The sequence below is a fragment of the Pleurodeles waltl genome, unplaced genomic scaffold, assembly GCF_031143425.1.
Source record: "Pleurodeles waltl isolate 20211129_DDA unplaced genomic scaffold, aPleWal1.hap1.20221129 scaffold_69, whole genome shotgun sequence".
In the NCBI taxonomy this organism is placed as follows: domain Eukaryota; kingdom Metazoa; phylum Chordata; class Amphibia; order Caudata; family Salamandridae; genus Pleurodeles; species Pleurodeles waltl.
Window position 1 is genome coordinate 372,302 of NW_027150390.1, and position 8,680 is coordinate 380,981.

Here is an 8,680-nt window from a genome sequence, read left to right on the forward strand (position 1 = left end):
TTTTTTTAACATATTGCGTTAGAATAGCTACAGCTTGCTTAATGTATAAATATTAGCACTGCGTTGGCCGGGAATCAAACCCGGGTCAACTGCTTTGAAGGCAGCTATGTTCACCACTATACCACCAATGCTCCGTGGCATATGTTTTTTTAAAACTCTAGACATCACAACCCTGAGTTCAATGACTATATTGCACCAGTATCAGAGGTATTTTTGGTTTACAGACCAACATGAAAATCAGGAAAAAAGTTCTTGCAACTGCTAAGGAACTGGAGATTGAAACCAATGCAAAAGCTGCGCAGAAAAGGAGAAAGGGAAAGCAGCAGTTCAAATCATTGAAATAAGCATATATTGGCAGCAAGGGAAAAACAGCAGGGTAGAGAAAGAAAACAGCTCCACGAAATTCACAGGAGATTGATAATAGCAGGACAAAAAAAGGGAATAATAACGTTCCAAGCAGGCTCAGAAAGAAGTGCGAGGGTCCCATCTTTCGTTAATGGTCATAACTGTGCATCATTTCCTTTGAAGTGTAGGGTTGATTCTCTGACCATCTGTCTCCCTGACTTTGAGCAGAAATCGATAGTTGAGCAGTCTCTTCCCACAAAAAGCTGGCACAAGCCTGCTGTTTTCCGCTCTGGCAGCGTGGAAACGAGAGAGTGGTCCTCACAAGAAAATAAATCAATCCATGCTAGCAGAGGATGGTTTCGATCCATCGACCTCTGGGTTATGGGCCCAGCACGCTTCCACTGCGACACTCTGCTTCCTGTTCAAAATGCTGTGGTTATGCAGATCAGGAGCCTTCAGAGTAGTGGCATGGGATCGCTGGAGCTATTCTGGCAGGGCTCTCACCTCATTTGCCTAAGAATGTCACAAGGCATGCTGGGTGCAGAAAATCTTCGCCTTCCCCTCTCACAGTCAGTCATAGGGGAAAGTCAAGGCCCTCTCAGTCACTAGCCATGTCACGCCTTTGTCAAGACAGAAGCACCCCCACCCGCTCCTTCTCTGTGATCCTGCGCTACCATGCTCAGGTTTTGGCCTTACCTGGGAGCCAGAGGTGCACCCGGTGAGGGCGAGCGTTTGGGAGCGTTTGGGACGTGAGTGGACTTAGGACTGGAAGTTCTGTCCATTTGAAGCAGCCAACCTTCCTGCTGCAGACAGGGGCTGTTCCCTTGGGTTTCTTTCACCTTGCTCTCGGATAAATTTGGTTGTATGCTGCAGTTGCCTGCGATGACTACAAGGTGGCGCTGCTTTCAGGTAAGAGCACAAATATGCAGAAAATGTTGGGGACTTTTGCCACATTTATCGGTGGTGGGTCTCGCACATTTTTTCCAGGGGAGAGATATTGACCTGAAACACTTTTTACTGCAGAGATGCTGCAGTTCTAAAGGCTGGTCGGGCAGAAGGGCTTAGCCGTTTCATTGCCTGCCCCCCTGCAGCCCATTTATTACCAGCAGTTGTGAGTGGTGACTGCTGTTTGTAAAATATAAAAATTTCAGGACATAGAAAGTCACAGACGGAGCTTTTGGGATGCCTGCCTATGTCTTTGTTTATTATTTATCTAATAGCTGAGTAATCTGGTCAATATATTTCTCTTTTTTTTAACATATTGCGTTAGAATAGCTACAGCTTGCTTAATGTATAAATATTAGCACTGCGTTGGCCGGGAATCAAACCCAGGTCAACTGCTTGAAAGGCGGCTATGCTCACCACTATACCACCAACGCTCCATGGCATATGTTTTTTTTAAACTCTAGACATCACAACCCTGAGTTCAATGACTATATTGCACCAGTATCAGAGGTATTTTTGGTTTACAGACCAACATGAAAATCAGGAAAAAAGTTCTTGCAACTGCTAAGGAACTGGAGATTGAAACCAATGCAAAAGCTGCGCAGAAAAGGAGAAAGGGAAAGCAGCAGTTCAAATCATTGAAATAAGCATATATTGGCAGCAAGGGAAAAACAGCAGGGTAGAGAAAGAAAACAGCTCCACGAAATTCACAGGAGATTGATAATAGCAGGACAAAAAAAGGGAATAATAACGTTCCAAGCAGGCTCAGAAAGAAGTGCGAGGGTCCCATCTTTCATTAATGGTCATAACTGTGCATCATTTCCTTTGAAGTGTAGGGTTGATTCTCTGACCATCTGTCTCCCTGACTTTGAGCAGAGACCGATAGTTGAGCAGTCTCTTCCCACAAAAAGCTGGCACAAGCCTGCTGTTTTCCGCTCTGGCAGCGTGGAAACGAGAGAGTGGTCCTCACAAGAAAAAAAATCAATCCATGCTAGCAGAGGATGGTTTCAATCCATCGACCTCTGGGTTATGGGCCCAGCACGCTTCCGCTGCGCCACTCTGCTTCCTGCTCAAAATGGTGTGGTTATGCAGATCAGGAGCCTTCAGAGGAGTGGCATGGGATCGCTGGAGCTATTCTGGCAGGGCTCTCACCTCATTTGCCTAAGAATGTCACAAGGCATGCTGGGTGCAGAAAATCTTCGCCTTCCCCTCTCACAGTCAGTCATAGGGGAAAGTCAAGGCCCTCTCAGTCACTAGCCATGTCACGCCTTTGTCAAGACAGAAGCACCCCCACCCGCTCCTTCTCTGTGATCCTGCGCTACCATGCTCAGGTTTTGGCCTTACCTGGGAGCCAGAGGTGCACCCGGTGAGGGCTTGCCCGGTATGAGCGTTTGGGAGCGTTCGGGACGTAGGACTGGACTTAGGACTGGAAGTTCGGTCCATTCGAAGCAGCCAACCTTCCTGCTGCAGACTGGGGCTGTTCCCTTGGGTTTCTTTCACCTTGCTCTTGGATAAATTTGGTTGTATGCTGCAGTTGCCTGCGATGACTACAAGGTGGCGCTGCTTTCAGGTAAGAGCACAAATATGCAGAAAATGTTGGGGACTTATGCCACATTTATCGGTGGTGGGTCTCGCACATTTTTTCCAGGGGAGAGATATTGACCTGAAACACTTTTTACTGCAGAGATGCTGCAGTTCTAAAGGCTGGTCGGGCAGAAGGGCTTAGCCGTTTCATTGCCTGCCCCCCTGCAGCCCATTTATTACCAGCAGTTGTGAGTGGTGACTGCTGTTTGTAAAATATAAAAATTTCAGGACATAGAAAGTCGCAGACGGAGCTTTTGGGATGCCTGCCTATGTCTTTGTTTATTATTTATCTAATAGCTGAGTAATCTGGTCAAGATATTTCTCTTTTTTTTAACATATTGCGTTACAATAGCTACAGCTTGCTTAATGTATAAATATTAGCACTGCGTTGGCTGGGAATCAAACCCGGGTCAACTGCTTGGAAGGCAGCTATGCTCACCACTATACCACCAACGCTCCGTGGCATATATTTTTTTTAAACTCTAGACATCACAACCCTGAGTTCAATGACTATATTGCACCAGTATCAGAGGTATTTTTGGTTTACAGACCAACATGAAAATCAGGAAAAAAGTTCTTGCAACTGCTAAGGAACTGGAGATTGAAACCAATGCAAAAGCTGCGCAGAAAAGGAGAAAGGGAAAGCAGCAGTTCAAATCATTGAAATAAGCATATATTGGCAGCAAGGGAAAAACAGCAGGGTAGAGAAAGAAAACAGCTCCACGAAATTCACAGGAGATTGATAATAGCAGGACAAAAAAGGGAATAATAACGTTCCAAGCAGGCTCAGAAAGAAGTGCGAGGGTCCCATCTTTCGTTAATGGTCATAACTGTGCACCATTTCCTTTGAAGTGTAGGGTTGATTCTCTGACCATCTGTCTCCCTGACTTTGAGCAGAGACCGATAGTTGAGCAGTCTCTTCCCACAAAAAGCTGGCACAAGCCTGCTGTTTTCCGCTCTGGCAGCGTGGAAACGAGAGAGTGGTCCTCACAAGAAAAAAAATCAATCCATGCTAGCAGAGGATGGTTTCGATCCATCGACCTCTGGGTTATGGGCCCAGCACGCTTCCGCTGCGCCACTCTGCTTTCTGCTCAAAATGGTGTGGTTATGCAGATCAGGAGCCTTCAGAGGAGTGGCATGGGATCGCTGGAGCTATTCTGGCAGGGCTCTCACCTCATTTGCCTAAGAATGTCACAAGGCATGCTGGGTGCAGAAAATCTTCGCCTTCCCCTCTCACAGTCAGTCATAGGGGAAAGTCAAGACCCTCTCAGTCACTAGCCATGTCACGCCTTTGTCAAGACAGAAGCACCCCCACCCGCTCCTTCTCTTTGATCCTGCGCTACCATGCTCAGGTTTTGGCCTTACCTGGGAGCCAGAGGTGCACCCGGTGAGGGTGAGCGTTTGGGAACGTTCAGGATGTGAGTGGACTTAGGACTGGAAGTTCTGTCCATTCGAAGCAGCCAACCTTCCTGCTGCAGACAGGGGCTGTTCCCTTGGGTTTCTTTCACCTTGCTCTCGGATAAATTTGGTTGTATGCTGCAGTTGCCTGCGATGACTACAAGGTGGCGCTGCTTTCAGGTAAGAGCACAAATGTGCAGAAAATGTTGGGGACTTTTGCCACATTTATCGGTGGTGGGTCTCGCACATTTTTTCCAGGGGAGAGATATTGACCTGAAACACTTTTTACTGCAGAGATGCTGCAGTTCTAAAGGCTGGTCGGGCAGAAGGGCTTAGCCGTTTCATTGCCTGCCCCCCTGCAGCCCATTACCAGCAGTTGTGAGTGGTGACTGCTGTTTGTAAAATAGAAAAATTTCAGGACATAGAAAGTCGCAGACGGAGCTTTTGGGAAGCCTGCCTATGTCTTTGTTTATTATTTATCTAATAGCTGAGTAATCTGGTCAAGATATTTCTCTTTTTTTTAACATATTGTGTTAGAATAGCTACAGCTTGCTTTATGTATAAATATTAGCACTGCGTTGGCCGGGAATCGAACCCGGGTCAACTGCTTGGAAGGCAGCTATGCTCACCACTATACCACCAACGCTCCGTGGCATATATATTTTTTAAACTCTAGACATCACAACCCTGAGTTCAATGACTATATTGCACCAGTATCAGAGGTATTTTTGGTTTACAGACCAACATGAAAATCCGGAAAAAAGTTCTTGCAACTGCTAAGTAACTGGAGATTGAAACCAATGCAAAAGCTGCGCAGAAAAGGAGAAAGGGAAAGCAGCAGTTCAAATGATTTAAATAAGCATATATTGGCAGCAAGGGAAAAACAGCAGGGTAGAGAAAGAAAACAGCTCCACGAAATTCACAGGAGATTGATAATAGCAGGACAAAAAAAGGGAATAATAACGTTCCAAGCAGGCTCAGAAAGAAGTGCGAGGGTCCCATCTTTCGTTAATGGTCATAACTGTGCATCATTTCCTTTGAAGTGTAGGGTTGATTCTCTGACCATCTGTCTCCCTGACTTTGAGCAGAGACCGATAGTTGAGCAGTCTCTTCCCACAAAAAGGTGGCACAAGCCTGCTGTTTTCCGCTCTGGCAGCGTGGAAACGAGAGAGTGGTCCTCACAAGAAAAAAAAATCAATCCATGCTAGCAGAGGATGGTTTCGATCCATCGACCTCTGGGTTATGGGCCCAGCACGCTTCTGCTGCGCCACTCTGCTTCCTGTTCAAAATGCTGTGGTTATGCAGATCAGGAGCCTTCAGAGGAGTGGCATGGGATCGCTGGAGCTATTCTGGCAGGGCTCTCACCTCATTTGCCTAAGAATGTCACAAGGCATGCTGGGTGCAGAAAATCTTCGCCTTCCCCTCTCACAGTCAGTCATAGGGGAAAGTCAAGGCCCTCTCAGTCACTAGCCATGTCACGCCTTTGTCAAGACAGAAGCACCCCCACCCGCTCCTTCTCTGTGATCCTGCGCTACCATGCTCAGGTTTTGGCCTTACCTGGGAACCAGAGGTGCACCCGGTGAGGGCGAGCGTTTGGGAGCGTTCAGGACGTGAGTGGACTTAGGACTGGAAGTTCTGTCCAGTCGAAGCAGCCAACCTTCCTGCTGCAGACAGGGGCTGTTCCCTTGGGTTTCTTTCACCTTGCTCTCGGATAAATTTGGTTGTATGCTGCAGTTGCCTGCGATGACTACAAGGTGGCGCTGCTTTCAGGTAAGAGCACAAATATGCAGAAAATGTTGGGGACTTTTGCCACATTTATCGGTGGTGGGTCTCGCACATTTTTTCCAGGGGAGAGATATTGACCTGAAACACTTTTTACTGCAGAGATGCTGCAGTTCTAAAGGCTGGTCGGGCAGAAGGGCTTAGCCGTTTCATTGCCTGCCCCCCTGCAGCCCATTACCAGCAGTTGTGAGTGGTGACTGCTGTTTGTAAAATAGAAAAATTCCAGGACATAGAAAGTCGCAGACGGAGCTTTTGGGATGCCTGCCTATGTCTTTGTTTATTATTTATCTAATAGCTGAGTAATCTGGTCAAGATATTTCTCTTTTTTTTAACATATTGTGTTAGAATAGCTACAGCTTGCTTAAAGTATAAATATTAGCACTGCGTTGGCTGGGAATCGAACCCGGGTCAGCTGCTTGGAAGGCAGCTATGCTCACCACTATACCACCAACGCTCCGTGGCATATGTTTTTTTAAAACTCTAGACATCACAACCCTGAGTTCAATGACTATATTGCACCAGTATCAGAGGTATTTTTGGTTTACAGACCAACATGAAAATCCGGAAAAAAGTTCTTGCAACTGCTAAGTATCTGGAGATTGAAAACCAATGCAAAAGCTGCGCAGAAAAGGAGAAAGGGAAAGCAGCAGTTCAAATCATTGAAATAAGCATATATTGGCAGCAAATGAAAAAAAGAAGGGTAGAGAAAGAAAACAGCTCCACGAAATTCACAGGAGATTGATAATAGCAGGACAAAAAAAGGGAATAATAACGTTCAAAGCAGGCTCAGAAAGAAGTGCGAGGGTCCCATCTTTCGTTAATGGTCATAACTGTGCATCATTTCCTTTGAAGTGTAGGGTTGATTCTCTGACCATCTGTCTCCCTGACTTTGAGCAGAGACCGATAGTTGAGCAGTCTCTTCCCACAAAAAGCTGGCACAAGCCTGCTGTTTTCCGCTCTGGCAGCGTGGAAACGAGAGAGTGGTCCTCACAAGAAAATAAATCAATCCATGCTAGCAGAGGATGGTTTCAATCCATCGACCTCTGGGTTATGGGCCCGGCACGCTTCCGCTGCGCCACTCTGCTTCCTGTTCAAAATGCTGTGGTTATGCAGATCAGGAGCCTTCAGAGGAGTGGCATGGAATCGCTGGAGCTATTCTGGCAGGGCTCTCACCTCATTTGCCTAAGAATGTCACAAGGCATGCTGGGTGCAGAAAATCTTCGCCTTCCCCTCTCACAGTCAGTCATAGGGGAAAGTCAAGGCCCTCTCAGTCACTAGCCATGTCACGCCTTTGTCAAGACAGAAGCACCCCCACCCGCTCCTTCTCTGTGATCCTGCGCTACCATGCTCAGGTTTTGGCCTTACCTGGGAGCCAGAGGTGCACCCGGTGAGGGCGAGCGTTTGGGAGCGTTCGGGATGTGAGTGGACTTAGGATTGGAAGTTCTGTCCATTCGAAGCAGCCAACCTTCCTGCTGCAGACAGGGGATGTTCCCTTGGGTTTCTTTCACCTTGCTCTCGGATAAATTTGGTTGTATGCTGCAGTTGCCTGCGATGACTACAAGGTGGCGCTGCTTTCAGGTAAGGGCACAAATATGCAGAAAATGTTGGGGACTTTTGCCACATTTATCGGTGGTGGGTCTCGCACATTTTTTCCAGGGGAGAGATATTGACCTGAAACACTTTTTACTGCAGAGATGCTGCAGTTCTAAAGGCTGGTCGGGCAGAAGGGCTTAGCCGTTTCATTGCCTGCCCCCCTGCAGCCCATTACCAGCAGTTGTGAGTGGTGACTGCTGTTTGTAAAATAGAAAAATTTCAGGACATAGAAAGTCGCAGACGGAGCTTTTGGGATGCCTGCCTATGTCTTTGTTTATTATTTATCTAATAGCTGAGTAATCTGGTCAAGATATTTCTCTTTTTTTTAACATATTGCGTTAGAATAGCTACAGCTTGCTTAATGTATAAATATTAGCACTGTGTTGGCCGGGAATCAAACCCAGGTCAACTGCTTGGAAGGCAGCTATGCTCACCACTATACCACCAACGCTCCGTGGCATATGTTTTTTTAAAACTCTAGACATCACAACCCTGAGTTCAATGACTATATTGCACCAGTATCAGAGGTATTTTTGGTTTGCAGACCAACATGAAAATCAGGAAAAAAGTTCTTGCAACTGCTAAGTAACTGGAGATTGAAACCAATGCAAAAGCTGCGCAGAAAAGGAGAAAGGGAAAGCATCAGTTCAAATCATTGAAATAAGCATATATTGGCAGCAAGGGAAAAACAGCAGGGTAGAGAAAGAAAACAGCTCCACGAAATTCACAGGAGATTGATAATAGCAGGACAAAAAAAGGGAATAATAACGTTCCAAGTAGGCTCAGAAAGAAGTGTGAGGGTCCCATCTTTCGTTAATGGTCATAACTGTGCATCATTTCCTTTGAAATGTAGGGTTGATTCTCTGACCATCTGTCTCCCTGACTTTGAGCAGAGACCGATAGTTGAGCAGTCTCTTCCCACAAAAAGCTGGCACAAGCCTGCTGTTTTCCGCTCTGGCAGCGTGGAAACGAGAGAGTGGTCCTCACAAGAAAATAAATCAATCAATGCTAGCAGAGGATGGTTTCGATCCAT

General features: G+C 46.5%; 2 non-coding genes across 2 annotated transcripts; both read right to left on the reverse strand.

Annotated features, from left to right (window-relative positions):
- Nucleotides 1–1,652: 1,652 nt before the first annotated feature.
- On the reverse strand, nucleotides 1,653–1,724 carry TRNAE-UUC (transfer RNA glutamic acid (anticodon UUC)). Its single transcript has one exon. It is a non-coding gene; the product is annotated as a tRNA-Glu (tRNA).
- A 3,122-nt stretch (nucleotides 1,725–4,846) lies between these two features.
- Nucleotides 4,847–4,918, reverse strand: TRNAG-UCC (transfer RNA glycine (anticodon UCC)). The gene has a single exon. It is a non-coding gene; the product is annotated as a tRNA-Gly (tRNA).
- Between the last annotated feature and the right edge of the window lie 3,762 nt (nucleotides 4,919–8,680).